The sequence below is a fragment of the Drosophila subpulchrella genome, unplaced genomic scaffold (genome assembly GCF_014743375.2).
Source record: "Drosophila subpulchrella strain 33 F10 #4 breed RU33 unplaced genomic scaffold, RU_Dsub_v1.1 Primary Assembly Seq26, whole genome shotgun sequence".
NCBI classification, from domain to species: Eukaryota; Metazoa; Arthropoda; class Insecta; order Diptera; family Drosophilidae; genus Drosophila; species Drosophila subpulchrella.
Window position 1 is genome coordinate 417631 of NW_023665556.1, and position 15796 is coordinate 433426.

Consider the following 15796-nt stretch of genomic DNA (forward strand, 5'->3'; position numbering starts at 1 on the left):
GTGCATCGCATAAGCATATAAAATGATTTGAGTTAGTAGCAGAAGCAATAAGTGTATTTTGGTTATATTTGTGCAAGTTTTTTCCCACCTGCTGGCCTGGTGTTTGAGTTACCAAGGCTTGATCCAAGTTTTCCATCATCCTGCACCTCTTTTCCAAAAACGACTCCATAACATCCCAGGTAGACAGCTCATTGATTGACAAATTTTCTTCCATTTTTCCCGCGTCCTCTGATCCAGTTTCCGAGTGACGATGTGATTTAAAAGTCCATCCACAATTTGTTGCGTAGTGGTCAGGGTTCGATTTGCTCGCAGATGCGAATTCATGCAATCACTGAGCTCCCGAAGACCCAGTATTGTATTGACGGACAGACTCGGCTAGTTATCCTGATCAAGAATATATATACTTTATGGGGTCGGCAGCTCTTCCTTCTGCCTGTTACATACTTTCCGACGAATACAGTATACCCTTTTACTGTACGAGTAACGGGTATAAAAACGGAACAATACCCGTTTGATATTGTCTCCTCAATTTTCACATATCACCTTTTACATATCAAATTGAATTCATATCAACATGATACGGATTCATATCAACATTTCTAATTGATATGATTTTGCATCATATTAATATACATTCGTATCAATTTGATACGTTTTTCATATCAAACGTAACATCGAAAAGTCTTCGAAAAACAGTATGACTGTGCTTTCGTATTTTTTGTGTATTTACGGTATTTAGTATGGGAGGGTTGGTATGGTATGACTGAATTGCCGCGGTCACTCTAACATTCGACGAAAAGTTATTTCCGTCGAATTAGCATCGATCTAGGTAGGTTTGGGATACATCCAAAAACTCTCCTACAATGTAGCAGGGAAGACATCTCCACTCTCCTAAATGCCCTCACGGGCCACTGTCTTATAGGGACTCAGGCTGGGACTCAGTAACCACGACTTCTGCCGCAGCTGCAAACAGATAGACGAAGAGGAGAGCATCGAACACCTCCTATGCTTCTGCCCAGCGCATAACCTAAAGCGCTTTCAAACCCTAGGTAGTTACACACTTCCGAACCTTGCGGCCATTCAGGGCGTAAGCATCCAACAACTCTTATGTTTCTTAAGAAGAACAGAATACTTCGAATACTGTTCAGAGATCATGTGGTATCACAAGGGGCCCAATGTGGCCTAAGTGAGGGGATTAGTATCTAATCTCCAACCACTCCTACCTAACCTAACCTATAGCAGTATTTACACTTTTTTTGCTATTGGGACTGCCACTAAATATTAAGATAAGTCACATATTAATGTGACTGCATTTAACTTTTCTGATTTGGGTAAGGGCCCAATTGTATCTACGTTAACACAGCGAAATGCACATATTGGTGTGCCTTTGATAGTTAGGGCTGATTTTGTAAGTGTAGTTATTTTTTATCTGTGGCATTTAGACATTTACTTATGTATTTAATTTATTTGGACACACTGGTGTGGTCAAAACAGAAGGTGTAATAAGTATACTTGGCCCTCGCTTAACACGGACTCTTTTAGCACGAACTCGGTCTTACACGGTTACAAATTTGCTCCCATCCCCCTTTTAACACGCTAAAAACCTCGTTCTTACACGATTGCAAAATATCGACATATCATTTTTTTCGGAGATGACATATTTTTCGAAAAGCCACCAAAAAGATAAAAAAAAAATGTTGAAACAAACTGGCTTAAACTATAAATGCCACCAAATGCATTTCAAATTTGATATGAATAGAGACAATTGATCTCCTTACTTCTTAACATTTTTAAGTTTCTATGAAGTTTAACCTGTTAATTAATTATATGAAGCACCATTTTTATTTTTTACCAACTTTTAATTTTAAATATATGAATATTTTGCATTTAATAAAGGCATATACATAATAACTTTTGGTTAATTCTTTACAAATTTATGAGTCTTTAATAAAAACAGACCAAATTTGAACAATAAAAAATTTTTTTGCTGCCAATTTTAAATTTTGAGAACGTAACCCCTTATTTTGTACTGAATCCATGTTTCGCTTAACACGATTTCGCTTAACACGAGGATTTCTAGGAACGTAACCCCCGTGTTAAGCGAGGGCCAAGTGTAGTCATTTTCAATTTAAACCGCGCAAGCCTAGTTGGTCGGCCTACTACTTTTTTTTGAGTCGTCAGGTCTGTTAATGAAATCTGGGCCAAATATTATGCCAATGTCATTATGAGTCATATATTTACGCTTGCGTTGGCCAAACGAGCAAGAGTGCATTTTTCGACTGAAAGCGCTAAGTTTCTTGCTAAAAAACGTAGCTTTAATGCTTCCTGTCTTTCAGGACAAGCTCAAATGCATGATTACGGGAGGTGATACTTGGATTTATGCTTACGACCCTGAAAAGACCGACCAATCAAGCGAATATCGTGCTAAAGGCGAGGCCAGTCCGAAAGGAACACGTCGATCGAAGTCTTTTAAAAATCAAGGTCATAATGACAGTTTTTTTTTCGATTTTCATGGAGTGTTGCACTAAATTTCTTCCACCCGGCAAAACAGTCATAAATAGGAGTATTATTTGAGCGTCGTTTGCGTGAATCAATTCGTCTAAAAAGACCAAAACTAGGGGCCAAGAACTCTTGGTATCGATCCGCAACCACCGTATTCGCTATTCCAAAAACTCAAGAGACCACTGCGGGGATCGCGTTTCGAGTCGATTGAGGAGATAAAAGCAAAGTGGAAAAAGGCGCTGATGGCTATTCCGGAAAGGGACTATTTGGGCTTTTTCGAGGATTGGAAAAAACGTTGGTGTTTGTGGGGAAGACAACAAATATGCCACCCTTATATTTATAATTAATAACGCACGAATAGGGTATATTAAATGTAAAACGTTTATTCGAAGTGGCAGACGGACTGTGAAAAAGCTTGGCTCCAAGATCTTCATATAGATATATGCAGGCTTACAAAGTAGTTGCTGAATAGATAATGGTATAAGAAAGAAGGCGACAAAAGATAATCAAAGAGCGCTGCAGGTGCCGTCGTATCTGCGCTGGCGATCTGCTCCGAACATACTCCCCGCGTTGGAAGAGGTAAGGTTCCAACTATCTCGGAATCGATGGGCAGAACGGCTAGTTTGGCGACGGCTCTCTTGATCAGACCCGTAGCTGTACGGACCATAGCTACTCTGATGACTCCGTCCCCGCCGGGTATGACTCCCTGGATGCACCCAAGCTGCTATCTCAAGGGTGGAACGTTGTCCTCCTTCAGCAAAGCTATGCTTCCAACCTTGATGTTAGACGTTTCGACGTGCCACTTGCTCCTCTCTTGAAGTAGGGACAAATACTCGCTGCTCCACCTTTTCCAGAAATGTTGCTGTATTTGTTGCTGCCGCTGCCATCTGCTGAGGCGGTCTTCGCGAAGATGAGTAATGTCAGGCTCAGGAAACTTAGTGAAGCTGGAACCCTTCAGGAAATGCGCCGGTGCTAGCACGGCTTTCAGCATTTTCTGAAATTGGACAGAGTGGACGGGAGTTAAGGATGGCAGAAATCTCATATGCAAGACTTCTTAATTCATCGATGGCTAAGATGGATGCACCGACGACTCCGTAGAAGTGAAATTTAGCTGACTTCACAGAAGCCTCCCATAAACCACCGAAGTGCGGGGCAAGCGGGGGGATGAACTTCCAATCGATCCCATCAGCTAAACAGACGGAAGATATTGATGCTGTGTGCTGCTCGCTCAAAAAGAGGTCTTTCAGCTCGGCAAACTCGCTCTTTGCACCGGGAAAGTGTGTAGCATTGTCGCTCCAAATGGTACGCGGACTGCCTCTAACTCTGATAAATCTCCTCAGCGCTGCGATGAAAGAATCCGTCGTGAGATCTTGGACCACTTCCAGATGAGCAGCCTTCGTGGAAAAGCAGGCAAAGACGGCGATATAGCACTTGTGGGGTGCCTTATTTCTGGCCTCTGCTGATAGAATGGCCCACATAAGTCCGCTCCTGTGGTATGAAAAGCTGGATTGGGCTGCACTCTATTTGCTGGCAGCTGAAGCCTTCCACCCACGCTAAGTAACCCATCGGAGCCGAGTATAGGCCTAAGCGAAACCAGCTTGCTTTTCTGTAGAAACGGCTTGCCCTGGCTAAGAGATCCACACTCCTTAGCCAAGTTAACCTGTTGGATGCTCCTCAAAAGAAGTACAGTTCGACCTTTTAACGGCGCAGATTTGGCTCTGCAATTTGAAATGAACCGATAAATGTGTTCAAATACGCGCTGCAACTTACCGAATGAGTTGAGGAATTTGCAGTTTGATGAACTGTCTATGCAAACGGTCCCAATTAGAGCCACAGAACGGCGCTCTGGAAGATCCTTTACTGAGTCTAGCAGGGACGGCCAATTCGACGAGCTTTGCAGAAGGAATGGAGGCCCGTTAGCCCAAAGGGAATGTTCTAACAATTCTCTTGGGGTACATCCTCGCGATACGACGTCTGCCGGATTCAAGTTTGTAGGAACGTGATGCCAAGTCATGTCTTTCGTCATCTCCTGAATTTTCGCGATTCTGTTTGATACGAAAACGTTAAACTCCCTCGGAGGTTGCCGAATCCACGCCAAAACAATAAACGAGTCCGACCAGCAATGAAAGGTGCAATCGAAATCTATGGCTTCCTTGGCGTTTATGATTAGCTCAGCCAATAAAAGCGCTGCGGAAAGTTCTAATCTTGGAATTGTTAAGGCCTTCAATGGAGCTACCCTTGACTTGACACAGAGCAGATGGACTTTCGATTCTCCATTGGTCTCCGATCGCAAGTATAGACACGCTCCAAAAGCTGACATGCTAGCATCGCAGAATCCATGCAACTCAACGGAAGCCCTTGTTTGAAGTACGAATCGTGGAAATTTTAAGTTCTGTACGACCGATAACTGTGAGGTCAACTCCCCCCATGACGAAAGAATGGGCTCTGGCAGTGCGTCATCCCAATCCACGTTCGCACTCCAAAGAGATTGCAGAAAAATCTTAGATTTTGGATAATTGGAGTTATTAAACCGAGTAAATCAAAGAATTTTGCAATCTTTGGCAATGCAACCCGCTTAGTGGGTCGTTGATTGGTTGGCAGCTGAGAAAAATGAAATAGGAGTTGATCAGAAGAAAGATCCCAGACTAGTCCCAATGCCTTGGCGACATCCGATCCATCGTGAAATTTGATTAACTGCTCCTTGTCGCATTCAGACTCTCCTTCCAGGGCTGCTGACTCATTCGAACACCATTTGCGGATTGGAAAGTGGCCTCGCGACAGTAGTTCCTTCACCTGACGACAAAAATCTCGCACCTCCTCAACTGAGTGCCCACCAGATATTAAATCATCCACATAGAAATCTCTACGAACAATTTTTGCTCCAATAGAAAATGATTCCATCTCATCGTAAGAGAGTTGATGCATGGCCGTTATATCCAAGAAGGCAGCTGGCTTGGTTCCATAAGTCACCGTGTTCAATTTAAAAACACTCAACTCTTCCGTGGAGCTCTCTCTTAAAACGATGGACTGCAAAAAAATCATCCGGGTACGAAACACACACGCAACGGTACAACGGTGGTTGGTTCCATAAGTCACCGTGTTCAATTTAAAAACACTCAACTCTTCCGTGGAGCTCTCTCTTAAAACGATGCACTGCAAAAAATCATCCGGGTACGAAACACACACGCAAAGGTACATCTTGCAGATATCTCCACGGAGGGGCTCGTGCTCTCCTGCTTATGTACGCAATGGCGGGGCAAAAAAATTGTGTTTCTGACGGTTCCTTTGTTACAAGAGACATGTGACCTAGATCGATATACTCCCTCAAAAATGATTCCAAGTCTAGTGCAATTTTCAGTGAAAAGTTGCTCACATCGCAAGTCTTCTGACAATAAAGATGTCTTAGACGAAGTGAAGTCCTCAATTTCCCAAAATCGCTTTACTATGGCGGCAAGTGTGTCATCGGAATGAACAGCTGGGTGCTTGATGCTGGCTTGTAAAACCGATTTATTAGTTGGCATATTCGATGATAACCCTCCAGAGACTATCCAACCAAGTTTGGTGTTCTGAAGAGTTGGCAAATCCCTATCCAAATGAAAAAAAACGAAAATCAACCCAGCGCCGACTAAAGGTCAATTTGTTGTGATTGATTGAAATGAGGATCAGCGAGCGAAATGTTTTGCGGTATGCTCCATGATGTTGCATTTATATTGAAATGGGGCTGATAATCAGTAATACTGTGAGTCACAACCGCTGTGAATGCCGCACGATAGCTTGCATCCCGTGATTGCACAAGAATATCGACAGCCTTATCAGAGATCATGGAAGATTCTCCTGTCCCAGAAATCGAGGTTTGCGATCATCTATGATTCAAATTTAGTTGGCTAGCTTCGCGAGAGGTTATGAAGCTTAGCTCTAAAATTGCTCCAATTCTATTTCTAACGTAGATAATAGCAGTTGGAAGCAACACGTAGTCGAACGGCAAAATATTTCAGTTTCTTTTGGGTGGAGGGCTTAGTAAATGATGATCAGGATGCGATGATGTATGCGAACATGATACTAATGCTGATGAAGTAGATGATTGCGGCTTGGTCATGGTTCATGTGTAATAATGAATGGTGCTTCATGCGACAATATTTGCAGTGAGTTGACTTGCATGACTGCAAACTATGCCCCTTGCGCAAACAGTTGAGGCAAAGGACCAACTTCTTTGATTCTCTATATCGAAGATTCCATCATCCTGCACCTTTTTTCCATAAACGCATCCATAACATCCCAGCTAGACAGATCAGTGATTGACAAATCATCTTCCCATTTTTCCCGCGTCTTCTTATTCAGTTTCCGAGTGACGATGTGATTTAAAGGTCCATCCAAAATTTGTTGCGTAGTGGCCAGGGTTCGAATTGCTCGCAGATGCGAATTAATGCAATCACTGAACTGCCGAAGACCCTTCGACGATCCCTTCTCGACACCCTTTAAACCGATTATTGCTTGAACGTGTGTATTATTAAACCGATTAACCAGCAAATTCTTAGCCTTTTTATAATTAGCATTCGAGGGTGCGAGGGAGCGTATGGTTTCCAGAGCCACGCCTCCCAAACTCGAACGCAAATATTGTAGTTTTTCAATGTCGCTTAGCTCATCATCATTTCCGATGACCGTATTGAAAGTCGCAAGAAACTCCGGCCACTCAGAGTAGGATCCATGAAATCGAGCAATTTCCATATTTGGCAACCGAGGCTTCCTAGATCGAAAAGAAAGATCCGCATTATTCATGATGTCAATAGATGTTGAATTTGCAGCGCTTGAAGTCGGCAATTGTGACTTGCGATGATCAGTCAAACCTCGGCTTAGTTTTGCCTTCACATCCATGAAAACTTTGGCAAATTTAATCCGATGGTCGCTCGAGATCTCTGCAAAATCCAGTCTTTCCAACGATGTCTACGCAGAATCAAATGCCTGGTTTAAGGAATTGATCCATTCCATTTGCGCCAGCAAATCAGCTTCGTCCAACTGATTAACCGCATCCGTGTTTAAATAAGATTTCATCGAGCTCATTTGCGGCAAAATAGATTTGGCTTTGACTCGGTAGTAGTCAACGTCACTTGTGGATTCATTTTGAGCCCGAACCGAGTTTTCCGTATCAGACATTTTTCAATCACGAGAGAAAAATAAAATAAGGAAGAACGCTATAGTCGAGTACCTCGACTATCAGATACCCGGTACTCAGCTAAAGGGACCAAAGGCAAATGGAGATATGTAAGCAGCAAAGCGAGATTGAAATGCGCCACCTACCGACGATAACAGATTTCAGCGTTATGGGCGTTAGAGTGGACGTGGCAAAATTTTTTTTGGATCAATCGATAGGTATTGACGAGAGCAATACATTTCAGTTCAAATCTAGTTCAAATATCTAGCATAAGAATTGTAGGAGCCACAGTTTTGGGCGGCTTGTGGGCGTTAGAGAGGGCGTGGCACTCTGCTGAAACAATCTTGCGCTGCGTATAAAGCTCAAGCTAAGTATGTGGGCGCTATTTTGTTTTAATCGTCATGGGCGTTAAAGTGGGCGCGGCACCCTTCTGAAATAAACTTGCGCTTCTCAAGAAGCTCAAGAATCTATATCCCATATTCTAACTTTCTAGCTTTTATAGTTTCCGACATAGTTAGATCGATTTGGCTAGTTATGTTGATCAAGAACAAATCGAAAACGCTTTCTTCTACCTGTTACATACTTTCCGATGAATCTAGTATGCCCTTTTACCCTACGAGTCACGGGTATAAATAGTGAAGCCAGATAATAAAGTTTTTTGTATCTCGTTCCCATATGCGACGTCTTCATTGGAGCGAACTTTAAAAAAAAAGATTTTAAAATTGTTATAGCAGTATTTTTCGGCCAAAGAGCTAGTAAGATGGCTCGGAGGGCGCCGAGCTGAAGGCTACCGAACGGGTCGCAGGTTGCGGATAGCGAGCGCCCTGGTTATCCAGGGTAGCTACGAATAAGCGTGGAAGTTGGACACGGCCCGGCTACCGCCAAGCCCCCAACACGAAGCGTAAATAAGTTGCCCCGGACAGTCAGCGGGTATCTGCGCCGCAGCAGTAATTAATAAATAAAAGCAACAAAATAGATATCGACAACGAAAAAGATCCCGACACTCAGAAAAAATCGGAAGTCGTAACCAACGACGACAAGAAGAGCAAGATCACGGCTCCGACTACCCCAGTCCCTGTGACGTCCATCCCTGCCAAGGCCAGCGAACAACGCAGCCGGCTAAGCCCAGCTCACCACAACGACAAGCCCAAGCCTCCCACCAGCGTAGGTGTGGCTAACCAGCTACTCCAACCTGAGGGGATCGCCAAAGCCGGTCTCATGGTGAGTACCAGGGCAAAGGAGTTCAAGAGGATACCACCTAACCAGGCAGGACCTCTTGAACGAAAGAAAGCTTTTCGGATCCTCAAACGGCTGGCCACCAACCCGATACGTGAGGATCAGGCGTCAAAATTGGATTACCTAAAAATCCAAGAGGACATAGCCTGGGCAAAGGCGGTAATCCCAGACTTCGACATCGCTATGACTACCAGCACCAGCAACAAGCGAGACAGGTCGATGGAGACAGCTCAACCAGCGAGCAAGAAGGCCAGAGTAACCAATCGCGGCACATGGTCGAGATCCTTTGCTGAAGTGGTAAAGGATCGGAAGATCATTGGAGTCATCGACCAGAGCGATGAAGGCGGTAGGATCCCAAAGAACCAATGGGGTCTGGTTAGACGGGCCCTTGCGTCAGTGGCCTTGAAAGTGCTGGACGAAAACCCAGGTCCGCCACCCGATTGCACAGATGCAGGGTGGTACCAGGGCAATGTTAAGTTGATCGCCTGCGAAGACGAGAGATCGGCAGCACTTTACATGGCTGCCATTAGCAAGGTCGGTGAGGTCTACCCCGGGGCCAAGCTCAGCCTGCTGACCAGGTTCAACCCGAAGCTTCCAACAGACGGTTGGAAGGTGGTCAAGGTGGAGAAAACCGAGCGCGTCATCATAAACGTGGTTATCCTCTTGAACCAGGCCTGCTTGGAACCTCTCGCAGCCCAACAAAACCGGGTGAACTACGAGTTCGATAAGGTGCAGCCCGACCTCGTTCCCAAAGATGGTGCAGTTTCTGCAGATTAACCTGCACCACAGCAAGGCAGCATCCGCTGCCCTCCTCACCCGCCTGGCAATAGGCAACATAGACGTAGTCCTCATTTAAGAGCCATGGATTGTTGGTTACAACATCTGTGGCTTTTCAACCCCCCTATACAAGCTATTTTACACCAAGGATAAGGGTAAAACAAGAACCTGCATTCTTACAAAGACACACTTTAACACATTTCTCATTCCACAGTTTAGCGACGGCGACCTCACCACGGTCAGACTGGAGCTAAACGAACACACTCATCACACCATAGCATCATTCTGTCTAGCTCACGACTACGAAGGGCCACTACCAAACAGCACTACACAACAACTCATACATACACAGTAATCTAAGGAACTCATCCTGGGTGGGGACGCTTGGGGAATATTGGGATCGAGCACTCGTTCTCAGACCACCGATACATAGAATTTACAATAACTCTAGACTGTCCTCCCGCCGAGAACATTACTAATCTAAGATTAACCAACTGGGGATATTACAAAAATCTCCTCAACCGGAACCTACACGCTCCACCGACGCACATACGCAACGGTCAAGAATTCGATAACCTAGCTAACACTTTTACTGATACCTGCGGTGAGGCCTTAAAAAGGGCTTGCCCAAGCAGAACAGTCAAAGCAAAGCCCACTCCCCCTTGGTGGAACGCAACCCTGGCGAACCGTAAATGAGAGTGTAGAACTTACTTTAATAGAGCTAAATACAACAATAGCGAATCTTCCTGGAATTTATACCATACAAAACTAAGCCTATACAAAAAGGAAATAAGAATATCAAAACGAAGAGCTTGGGCTAATTTCTGCAGTAGCATAGAATCTACTGAGGAGGCATCCAGACTCAGAAGAATTTTAGCAAAATCTCCAGCAACCATTGGCTATCTAAAAACCAATGCTGACAGCTGGACGGAAAACAGTCAGGAAACCCTTGAACTACTGTTAGATACCCACTTCCCTAAAAACAACCAAGTAGTGGAGGACCTCTACATAGAGAAGAACTTAGACGACCAGAGTATTGACAACATCTCGAACCCTGGCCGCATTCAGTGGGCTGTCAACTCTTTTAAGTCCTTTAAATCACCCGGCCCAGATGGGTTCTTCCCGGCCCAGCTACAACGGACACTAGATATTTCCCTACCCTGGCTGACAGCCATCTTTCACGGCGGCCTTGCTCTAAACCATATTCCAACAAGGTGGCTGGACGTTAAGGTAATTTTTATACCGGAAACCGGCAAACCCTCCCACACCAACCCAAAAGACTTTCGCACGATCAGTCTCTCTTCCTTCTTGTTGAAGACCCTGGAAAGGCTAATTGACACCCATATCAGGCTAACCATCGCACAGCATGCGTACCGTAAGGGTAGATCAACAGATACCGCCCTCCACTCTCTAGTGTACAGTATAGAGAGAGGTTTCCGCAATAAGGAATACTCTCTTGCAGCGTTTCTAGACATAGAAGGCGCCTTTAACAACGTCACCCCAACGGCGATTACTGGTGCTCTGACTGAACTGGCCATTGAGCGGCCCATAGTGGGACTCATACACACCATGCTAACCACCAGAGTAGTGTACTCCACTATGGGATCGGCCCACTCGACCAGGAATGTCAGCAGAGGAACCCCACAAGGGGGCGTCAAGAAACTGCTATGACTTCTAGAAGAGGCGGGCACTAAGTGGTAGCCTACGCGGACGACGTGGTTATCCTACTGCAGGGCAAATTCCCGCAAACCCTTTGCAATCTAATGCCTTATCCTCTCCCGGTCGACGGCTGGCTGTGGACTGGGAGTTAACCCAGAAAAGACCGAACTAGTTCTCTTTACAAGGAAGTAAAAGGTACCAATTCTAATTCCCCCAAAACTACACCAAACGCGCTCTACGGGTCACTCCAATATCCTATCAAAACATACACCCTTACCACGTAGTACAGACTACGTTCCACCCATAGTCAACTTCGAAAGAAGATACACGATCTTTATACCCACCCGTACAGACTGGGACAACCTCCCACACCAATTCGAAAACGCCGTAAATATATACACAGACGGCTTCTAGCTTAACTCCCAAACAGGTGGGGGAGTCTTCTCCACCGAACTAGACATAAAAGTCTCATTCCGCCTACCAGACCACTGTAGTGTTTTCCAAGCGGAACTCATGGCAATTCAGGAAGCCATGACACACCTGGACACGTCAGTACATCATGACTTGATATCTTCATCTTCTCGGATAGTCAAGCAGCCCTCAGGGCCCTCGACTCCTACACAACGAACTCAAAAACAATCTCTGAATGCCGCAAATCTCTTAAAGAGATGGCCACTCATCTGACAATCAACCTCATCTGAGTGCCTGGACACTGCAATATTGAGGGCAACTGCATAGCAGACTAACTAGCTAGACAGGGGACAACCGCCGACATCCTTCGTGATAAGGACACGGCGGGTATGTCCATGGCTACCTGCAAGCTCCATCTCAGGCAGAGACTGTACACACTTTCCAACAACCGTTGGAACTCTATCTCAACATGCCACAGTTCTAGACTCACATGGCCAAACTACAACTCGAAAAGAACAAAAACTCTCCTACAATGTAGCAGGGAGGACATCTCCACTCTCCTAAATGCCCTCACGGGCCACTGTCTTATAGGGACTCATGCGCTCAGGCTGGGACTCAATAACCACGACTTCTGCCGCAGCTGCAAACAGATAGACGAAGAGGAGAGCATCGAACACCTCCTATGCTTCTGCTTAGCGCATAACCTAAAGCGCTTTCAAACCCTAGGTAGTTACCGAACCTTGCGGCCATTCAGGGCGTAAGCATCCAACAACTCTTATATTTCTTAAGAAGAACCGAATACTTCGCGAAAGCAGATAACCCATGAGCTAGGGAAACGGATCTGTTCAGAGATCATGTGGTATAACAAGGGGCCCAATGTAGCCTAAGTGAGGGGATTAGTATCTAATCTCCAACCACTCCTACCTAACCTAATCTACAGCAGTATTTACACTTTTTTTGCTATTGGGACTGCCACTAAATATTAAGAAAAGTCACATATTAATGTGACTGCATTTAACTTTTCTGATTTGGGTAAGGGCCCAATTGTATCTACTTTAACCCAGCCAAATGCACATATTGGTGTTTCTTTGATAGTTAGGGGTGATTTTGTAAGTGTAGTTATTTTTTATCTTTGGCATTTAGACATTTACTTATGTATTTAATTTATTTGGACACACTGGTGTGGTCAAAACAGAAGGTGTAATAAGTACACTTGGCCCTCGCTTAACACGGACTCTTTTAGCACGAACTCGGTCTTACACGGTTACAAATTTGCTCCCATCCCCCTTTTAAAACGCTAAAAACAAAAATGCATTTCAAATTTGATATGAATAGAGATAATTGATCTCCTTACTTCTTAACATTTTTAAGTTTCTATGAAGTTTAACCTGTTAATTAATTATATGAAGCACCATTTTTATTTTTTACCAACTTTTAATTTTGAATATATGAATATTATGCATTTAATAAAGGCATATACATAATAACTTTTGGTTAATTCTTTACAAATTTATGAGTTTTTAATAAAAACAGACCAAATTTGAGCAATAAAAAATTTTTTTGCTGCCAATTTTAAATTTTGAGAACGTAACCTCTTATTTTGTACTGAATCCATGTTTCGCTTAACACGATTTCGCTTAACACGAGGATTTCTAGGAACGTAACCCCCGTGTTAAGCGAGGGCCAAGTGTAGTCATTTTCAATTTAAACCGCGCAAGCCTAGTTGGTCGGCCTAGTATTTTTTTTTTGAGTCGGCAGGTCTGTTAATGAAATCTGGGCCAAATTTTATGCCAATGTCATTATCGGTAATATATTTACGCCTGCGTTTGCCAAACGACAAAGAGTGCATTTTTCGACTGAAAGCGCTAAATTTCTTGCAAAAAATCGTAGCTTTGATGCTTTCGGTCTTTCAGGACAACCTCAAATGCATGATTACGGGAGGTGATACTTGGATTTATGCTTACGACCCTGAAAAGACCGACCAATCAAGCGAATATCGTGCTAAAGGCGAGGCCAGTCCGAAAGGAACACGTCGATCGAAGTCGTTTAAAAATCAAGGTCATAATGACAGTTTTTTTTCGATTTTCATGGAGTGGTGCACTAAATTTGTTCCACCCGGCAAAACAGTTATAAATAGGAATATTATTTGAGCGTTGTGCGTCGTTTGCGTGAATCAATTCGTCTAAAAAGACCAAAAATAGGGGCCAAGAACTCTTGGTATCGTTCCGCAACCACCGTATTCGCTATTCCAAAAACTCAAGAGACCACTGCGGGGATCGCGTTTCGAGTCGATTGAGGAGATAAAAGCAAAGTTGAAGAAGGCGCTGATGGCTATTCCGGAAAGGGACTATTTGGGCTTTTTCGAGGATTGGAAAAAACGTTGGTGTTTGTTATTTATAATTAATAACAACCTTGATGTTAGACGTTTCGACGCGCCACTTGCTCCTCTCTTGAAGTAGGGACAAATACTCGCTGCTCCACCTTTTCCAGAAATGTTGCTGCATTTGGGTCACCCGCTGCCATCTGCTGAGGCGGCCTTCGGGAAGATGAGTAATGTCAGACTCAGGAAACTTAGTGTAGCTGGAACCCTTCAGGAAATGCGCCGGTGTCAGCACGGCTTTCAGCATTTTCTGAAATTGGACAGAGTGGACGGGAGTTAAGGATGGCAGAAATCTCATATGCAAGAGTTCTTAATTCATCGATGGCTAAGATGGATGCACCGACGACTCCGTAGAAGTGAAATTTAGCTGACTTCACAGAAGTCTCCCATAAACCACCGAAGTGCGGGGCACGCGGGGGGATGAACTTCCAATCGATCCCATCAGCTAAACAGACGGAAGATATTGATGCTGTGTGCTGCTCGCTCAAAAAGAGCTCTTTCAGCTCGGCAAACTCGCTCTTTGCACCGACAAAGTGTGTAGCATTGTCGCTCCAAATGGTACGCAGACTGCCTCTAAGGCTAATGAATCTCCTCAGCGCTGCGATGAAAGAATCCGACGTGAGATCCTGGACCACTTCCAGATAAGCAGCCTTCGTGGAAAAGCAGACAAAGACGGCGATATAGCACTTGTGGGGTGCTTTATTTCCGGCCTCTGCCTTATGATAGAATGGCCCACAATAGTCCACTCCTGTGATATGAAAAGCTGGATTGGGCTGCACTCTATTTGGCAGGCTACCCATGACGTGCTCCCATAGGCTTCATTCGGAAATATCGGACGCATTTGTTGATAACGCTAGCGACGAACTTGCGGCCTCCAATCGGCCAGTACCTTTGCCGTAATGCGGCAAGCAGCGCCTGCGATACTCCTCATGATAATAAATGATGCTCGCCTTGGTGACTGGGTATTCCTTGAGCAACAGTATCGGATGCCTCGTAGTTTGCGTTCTGAAGCCTTCCACCCACGCGAAGTAACCCATCGGAGCCGAGTATAGGCCTAAGCGAAACCAGCTTGCTTTTCTGTGGAAACGGCTGGCTAAGAGATCCATACTCCTTCGCAAAGTTAACCTGTTGGATGCTCCTCAAAAGAAGTACAGTTCCAGAGTTGATCTCCTCCACCGAAAGACGACCTTTTAACGGCGCAGATTTGGCTCTGCAATGTGAAATGAACCGATAAATGTATGCAAATACGCGCTGCAACTTACCGAAAGAGTTGAGGAATTTGCAGTTTGATGAACTGTCTATGCAAACGGTCCCAATTAGAGCCACAGAACGGAGCTCTGGAAGATCCTTTACTGAGTCTAGCAGGGACGGCCAATTCGACGAGCTTTGCAGAAGGAATGGAGGCCCGTTAGCCCAAAGGGAATGTTCCAACAATTCTCTTGGGGTACATCCTCGCGATACGACGTCTGCCGGATTCAAGTTTGTAGGATCGAGATGCCAAGTCATGTCTTTCGTCATCTCCTGAATTTTTGCGATTCTGTTTGATACGAAAACGTTAAACTCCCTCAGAGGTTGCCAAATCCACGCCAACACAAAAAACGAGTCCGACCAGCAATGAAAGGTGCAATCGAAATCTATGGCTTCCTTGGCGTTTATGATTAGCTCAGCCAATAAAAGCGCTG